Source organism: Theropithecus gelada, chromosome 2 (assembly GCF_003255815.1).
Source record: "Theropithecus gelada isolate Dixy chromosome 2, Tgel_1.0, whole genome shotgun sequence".
Taxonomy (NCBI): Eukaryota; Metazoa; Chordata; class Mammalia; order Primates; family Cercopithecidae; genus Theropithecus; species Theropithecus gelada.
In genome coordinates this window covers 78,585,916-78,592,167 of record NC_037669.1, presented here as the reverse complement: position 1 = coordinate 78,592,167, position 6,252 = coordinate 78,585,916, and positions in this window count along the sequence as shown.

The following is a 6,252-nucleotide window of genomic DNA, read 5'->3' as shown; positions in this document are numbered from 1 at the left end:
GTCTTACAATCAAGTAATGTGAGGCTTCTTTCTTCTTTCTCATAATTGCTTGGCTAGTCTAGTTCCTTTGCTTTTCTATATAAATTTAGTATCAGCTTGTCTATATCTACAAAAAGTCCTGATGAAATTTTGATTGGAAATGCACAAATGTATAGATTTACTGAAAATGTATATTTGACTATAATGTCATCCAATCCATGAACATGGTATATCTCTCATTTAATTAGTTTTTATTTGACTTATTTCATGAGCAGCTTATAGTCTTCTATATACTAATCCTACACATATGGTGCTTGGTTTATACTAAAGTATTTCATTTTTGGGGAGTTTCTTTGAATTTCAGTTTTCTTTTCTTTTTTTTTTTTTTTTTGAGACAGAGTCTCGCTCTGTTGCCCAGGCTGGAGTGCGGTGGCCGGATCTCAGCTCACTGCAAGCTCCGCCTCCTGGGTTTATGCCATTCTCCTGCCTCAGCCTCCCAAGTAGCTGGGACTACAGGCACCCGCCACCTCACCCGGCTAGTTTTTTGTATTTTTTTAGTAGAGACAGGGTTTCACTGTGTTAGCCAGGCTGGTCTGGATCTCCTGACTTCATGATCCGCCCGTCTCGGCCTCCCAAAGTGCTGGGATTACAGGCTTGAGCCACCGCGCCTGGCCCTGAATTTCAGTTTTCAATATTTTGCTGCTCATATATAGACACAAAAGTAATTTTTGTAGGTTGACCTTGCATTCTATAACCTTGCTAAACTCACTGGGAACCATGTAGACAATCATGTCATCTGTATAGGGGCAGTTTTATTTCTTGCTTTCTAATATATATAGTTTTTTTTGTTTGTTTTGTTGTCTTATTGTACTGGCTAGGATTTCCAGAATAATGTTGAATAAGAGTGCTGAGAATGTATTATTTACCTTGAGTGAGGGGCACAAAAAGAAAACAGTGGTGAAAATGAATATCCTTGTCTTGTTTCCAGTTTTGAAAGCAAACAGTTCAGACTTGTATGAGTTTAGCTATGAGTTTTTTTTTTAATAGATGTCCTTTACTATGTTAAGGAACCTCCTCTCTTCCTAGTTAACTGAGAGTTTTTATCAGAATGAATGTTGAATTTTGTCACATACCTTTTCTGCTTTAATTGATATGATCATGTAGTTTTCTTTAGTCTGTTATTATGATGGAATATATTGACTGATTTATTTTATATTGCTGGCGTCAACCATACTTTGTCATGGTGTACTGCTCTTGTTATATATCATGGACTCAATTTGCCCATGCTTTGTTGATGATTTTAAAGTCCCATTTCCTGTTTAAGCCAATTTGGGTTGTATTTCTGTCACTTAAGACTGTAAGAATACTAACTAGTATTTATAGGTCCAAGCAAGTAGTGTGACAGTTTAGAAGAAAGTACAGTAATTTCTCAATGTTATAATGAGGGAAGATTGCACAGAATAAATATATAAGATCTCTTTTATTTCACAAGTAGTAAAAATATAAATTATATAATTATATTATCACAGAGGTTCCTGTTAATTGTTCCAGTACTTATTCCTAGACTTACATCACAACAGCAAATTGTTTTGTTAAATTGAAAGAGCTTTGTTTTTTGAGATTGCATATATAGTATGTGAAACCCACAAATACACATATATCATATATTGTATAATTTCATTTATAGAAAATATCCAGAATTGGCAAATCTATAGGACAGAAAGCAGAATGAGGGTTGCCCAGGGTTAGGGAAGGGGACAAAGAGGAGTGAATGATTAATGGGTAGAGTTTCTTCTGAGGGTGATGAAAATCTTCTGAAATTATATACTGCTGAGGGATGCACAATTCTGTGAATATACTAAAAGCCACTGAATTGTACTTTTTTTTTTTTGAGATGGAGTCTTGCTGTTGCCCAGGCTGGAGTGCAGTGATGTGATATCGGCTCACTGCAAGCTCCACCTCCTGGGTTCACACCATTCTCCTACCTCAGCCTCCTGAGTAGCTGGGATTACAGGCAGCTGCCCCCATGCCTGGCTAATTTTTTGTATTTTTAGTAGAGACAGTGTTTCACCGTGTTAGCCAGGATGGTCTCAATCTCCTGACCTTGTGATCTGCCTGCCTCAGCCTCCCAAAGTGCTGGGATTACAGGTGTGAGCTCATGCAGCCTTTTTTTTTTTTTTTTTTTTTTGAGACAGAGTCTCACTCTGTCACCCAGGCTGGTTTGTAGTGGCGCAATCGCAGCTCACTGGAAGCTCAACCTCCCGGGCTTAATCTATCCTCCTACCTTAGTCGCCCTAGTAGCTGGGACTACAAGTGTGCACCATCCTGCCTGGCTAGTTTTTATTTTTATTTATTTTTTTGTAGAGACAGGATTTTGCCATGTTGTCCCAGCAGATCTCAAATTGCTTGGCTTGCCAAAGTCTGGGATTACAGGCATGAGCCACCTTGCCCAGCCTGAATTGTACTTTTTTTTTTTTTTTTTTTTTTTTTTTGAGACAATGTCTCACTCTACTGCCCAGGCTGGAGTGCAGTGGCTCAATCTAAAATCAAGGTGTCATCAGGGTTATGCTCCCTCTGAAACCTGTAGGGAAAGTTTTTGCCTCTTCCTAGCTTTTGGTGTTTGCTGGCAATACTTGGTGTTCCTTGGCTTGTAGATGCATCACTCCAATCACACGGCTGTCTTCTTCCTGTGTCTTGCCCTCATCTTTCCTGTGTGCTTGTCTGTGTCTGTGTCCAAATTTCCCTTTTCTATAAAGACACCAGTCATATTCCATTAGGACCCACACTAAGGACCTCATTTTAACTAGATTACCTCTGGAATGACCATATTTCCAAATAAGGTCACATCCTGAGCTTCTAAGGGTTAGATATCTCCTTTCAACATAGCTTCACAACAATTCAGCCCGTAACAGGCACTACTCACTTTTAATAGTAGATGAAGTAGATTGTTTGTAAAGAAGGCCACAAAATTCCTCCTACCTCTCTATTCATGTCCTTTTGCTTCCTGACTTTGCTGTTTCTCCCATCAAGAACTTGAGTCCATTTCCACCTCCTCGTGAATCTGCCCTGGCCTTGTCTTGCTTTGACCAGTCAAATGAAATAGAAGTAATTTCATACAACTACTAAGTCTAGGTCTCCAGGTGCCTTGCAGTTTTCACTCTCACTCTCCTACCTGAGATCTTTTTGTAAATGTCTGAGACAGGCTGCCATAGAGATTAATGGGTGAAGTCTGAGGTGCTCCAACCAACAGCTAGCACGAATTGCCAGGCATTTGAGTCAGGGTGTCTTAGACTATGCAGCCCCAGCTGAGCATCAGGATTCTGGTGCTATAGTTGCATTAGTGATCTCATACAGAACCAGCAGAAGAACCACTCAGCTGAGCCCACCCCAAACTTCTGTCCTACTGTTTTCAGCTACTATGTTTTGAAGTGATTTGTTACACAACAATAAGATTGATACAGAAGAATGTTAAAAGCTTGAGTCTTCTGTTGTTTACAATCTGAACTGCCTCAACTAAATAACTTAATTCTAACAGCCCCTGCTTCCTTTTTTGTAAAATGTAGATATTTCACTCATCTGTCACCATTGGTTCCAGGTTTTCAGTCTAAATGAATGAAAACGTAAGGGATAGGAATAAGAGGAAATTACTAGCTCAAGTAACTGACAAGTCAAGGAGTTGGTTTGGCTTCAGGTATGATTTGATTCAAGAACTCAAATGAAGATATCAGGGATTTGTTGGCCCCCACCTCTCAACTCTCCTTTCTTCTTGTGTCACATTCTCAGGTGGGCTCGCCCCAAGTGAGGGCCCTCCTTGCAGTTTGAGGTTTAAGTTCATCTGGCCTGGCAAACCTAAAAGGAAGTTTGACTTTCATTGGACCTACTAGAAACATGTTCCCATCCCTGAGCCAGTCAGGCCAGAGGGATGAAATGCTCCATTTGGTCAGGACTAGGGCACGTGTCCATCTGAGCCAGTGAGGTGGAGAGGTGGAGGTAGGGGTAGGGGAAGAAAGGGTTAGGTTCAACAAGACCATCTGGGGAGACTGGCACAAAGGAAAACTGGGCCACTATTACTAGAAGAAAAGAAATGGGCCGGGTGCGGTGGCTCAAGCCTGTAATCCCAGCACTTTGGGAGGCTGAGACGGGTGGATCACGAGGTCAGGAGATCGAGACCATCCTGGCTAACACGGTGAAACCTCGTCTCTACTAAAAAATACAAAAAACTAGCCGGGCGAGGTGGCGGGCACCTATAGTCCCAGCTACTTGGGAGGCTGAGGCAGGAGAATGGCATAAACCCAGGAGGTGGAGCTTGCAGTGAGCTGAGATCCGGCCATTGCACTCCAGCCTGGGCGACAGAGTGAGACTCCGTCTCAAAAAAAGAAAAAAAAAAAAGAAAAAAGAAAATAACAGATGTTCACTTCTTATTACATAGGCTGGGTAAACAGATAACAGTAATAGCTTATATTTATTAAATGCCTATTAGGTGCCTAGCACTGCTCTGAATAGTTTATGTATATTAATTCCTCTTATTCTTCTCTATTTAGGAAGAAGTACGGTTATTATAGTATTCCTACTTTACAAATGAGGAAGCCAAGGCATAAAGTGATTAAGTTGCCTATGGTCATGAATATATGAGTAGCATCAGAATCTAACTAGACTGGCTTGAAAGCTACTGCCTTTAACCTGCAGTCTATATTCAAAACAGGTCACTAGCAGTATGGTAGGCAGGATTCTAACATGGTCCCCAAGATCACCAACGCTTGGTATATAATTCCTTCTTCTTGAAATGGGTGGGACCTGTGAACATGACAGGATAGCCACTCCCTTGACTAGGTTACATTATACAGCAAAGTGATGAAACAGTCACTCTCTAGAATCCTGTAGGAGGATTCTCCTGCTGACTTTCAAGGAGTAAGCTGCCATGTTGTGAGGGGGCCGTGGGCTTAGACCACTAGTTGAAAGCAGCCCTTGGCCAACAGCCAACAAGAAAATAGTAATCTCAGTCCTACAACCACAAGGATCTGAATTCTGTCAATAATCTGAATGTGCTTGAAGGAGGAGCCCGAGCTCCAGATAAGAAAGCCTGGCCTACCCCTTGATTTCAGCCTGATGAAACCTTGAGCAGAGGACCCAGCCATGCCGTGCCCCAGCTTCTGGCCTCTAAAAGTGACAGGCAGTAAGTATGTATTTTTTTAAGCTGCTAAATTTGAGGGTCATGTATTACTAATGTTAGCATCTTCTCTTTGTAGCCTTTTTATCTTCCATCAGGGTAGTTAGGCTCTCTCTCCTTTGGCACTCCCAGGGTTTTCACACCCACTTGCTCACTGTATCATAGAGCCCCCATATCACCTGGGTTAGGATTGTAATTAGCAGGCTGGAGCATGGCAGGGATACTGCTAGGTCATTATTGTGTGACTAGCACTTGAAAGTGTCTAATGTGTATGAATTGCTCTGTAACTGGTTGCAGAATAAATGAAAAGGCATCTGTGAGGTATGTTTGCAAAATGTTATCTTTTGTAGGAACTGGTGGGGCCTGGGTTGTGCTTCCAAGGGTAGTTTGGGGGTAAACTTCAGCCTGGGGTCCTAAGACAGTCACCAGTCCATACCGAATTTCATGTGAAGTTTTAGCATGGGGCCTCCTACACTACTAAGGTAGTGGTAATTCACTTTTCAAACCCATGTGAGGTTTTCCCCGACTCTGAAGCTCTTTCTTTACATTCCACATTTTGGTGCCTTCTGAAGGCATAATTCTGTTGCCTTTTCACTGCTGTGGAGGCAAACACATCTGGGTTGAGAATCTCAGCTCTGCTGCCCACTAGCTGAGGATCCATCATTGTACTCTTCTGAGCATGTTTCCTTGTCTATTAAATGGGGAAAATAATTCTCACAGCTGGCAGTACTGTAAGGACTCCATGAGAGAATGGAGCATGGACTTAGGAAGGTATGCTCCCATAAGGCCTGGGGGCTTGCCCTTTTTGTGCGAGGCTGTGTTCCCAGTGTGTCCCTCAAACAGTAGGTGCTCAATACATTTGTTGAATGAGTAAGCAGTTTATGGCATGAATGCAGCCCAATGCCTGGTAGACAGTAAGCATTCCACAAAGGAGAGTTTTTACTGTCCATTTCACAGAGGAGGAAAGTCACCTGAGGACGCTGACACAAGTGTTCCACGAGTTTTTCCCATTTTATCACTCGACATTCAGAAGGTAGTCAGGGATGCTGGGGTAATCTAACTTGAGGAACGAATATCCCTCAATACAACACTTCCAAGAAAAATGG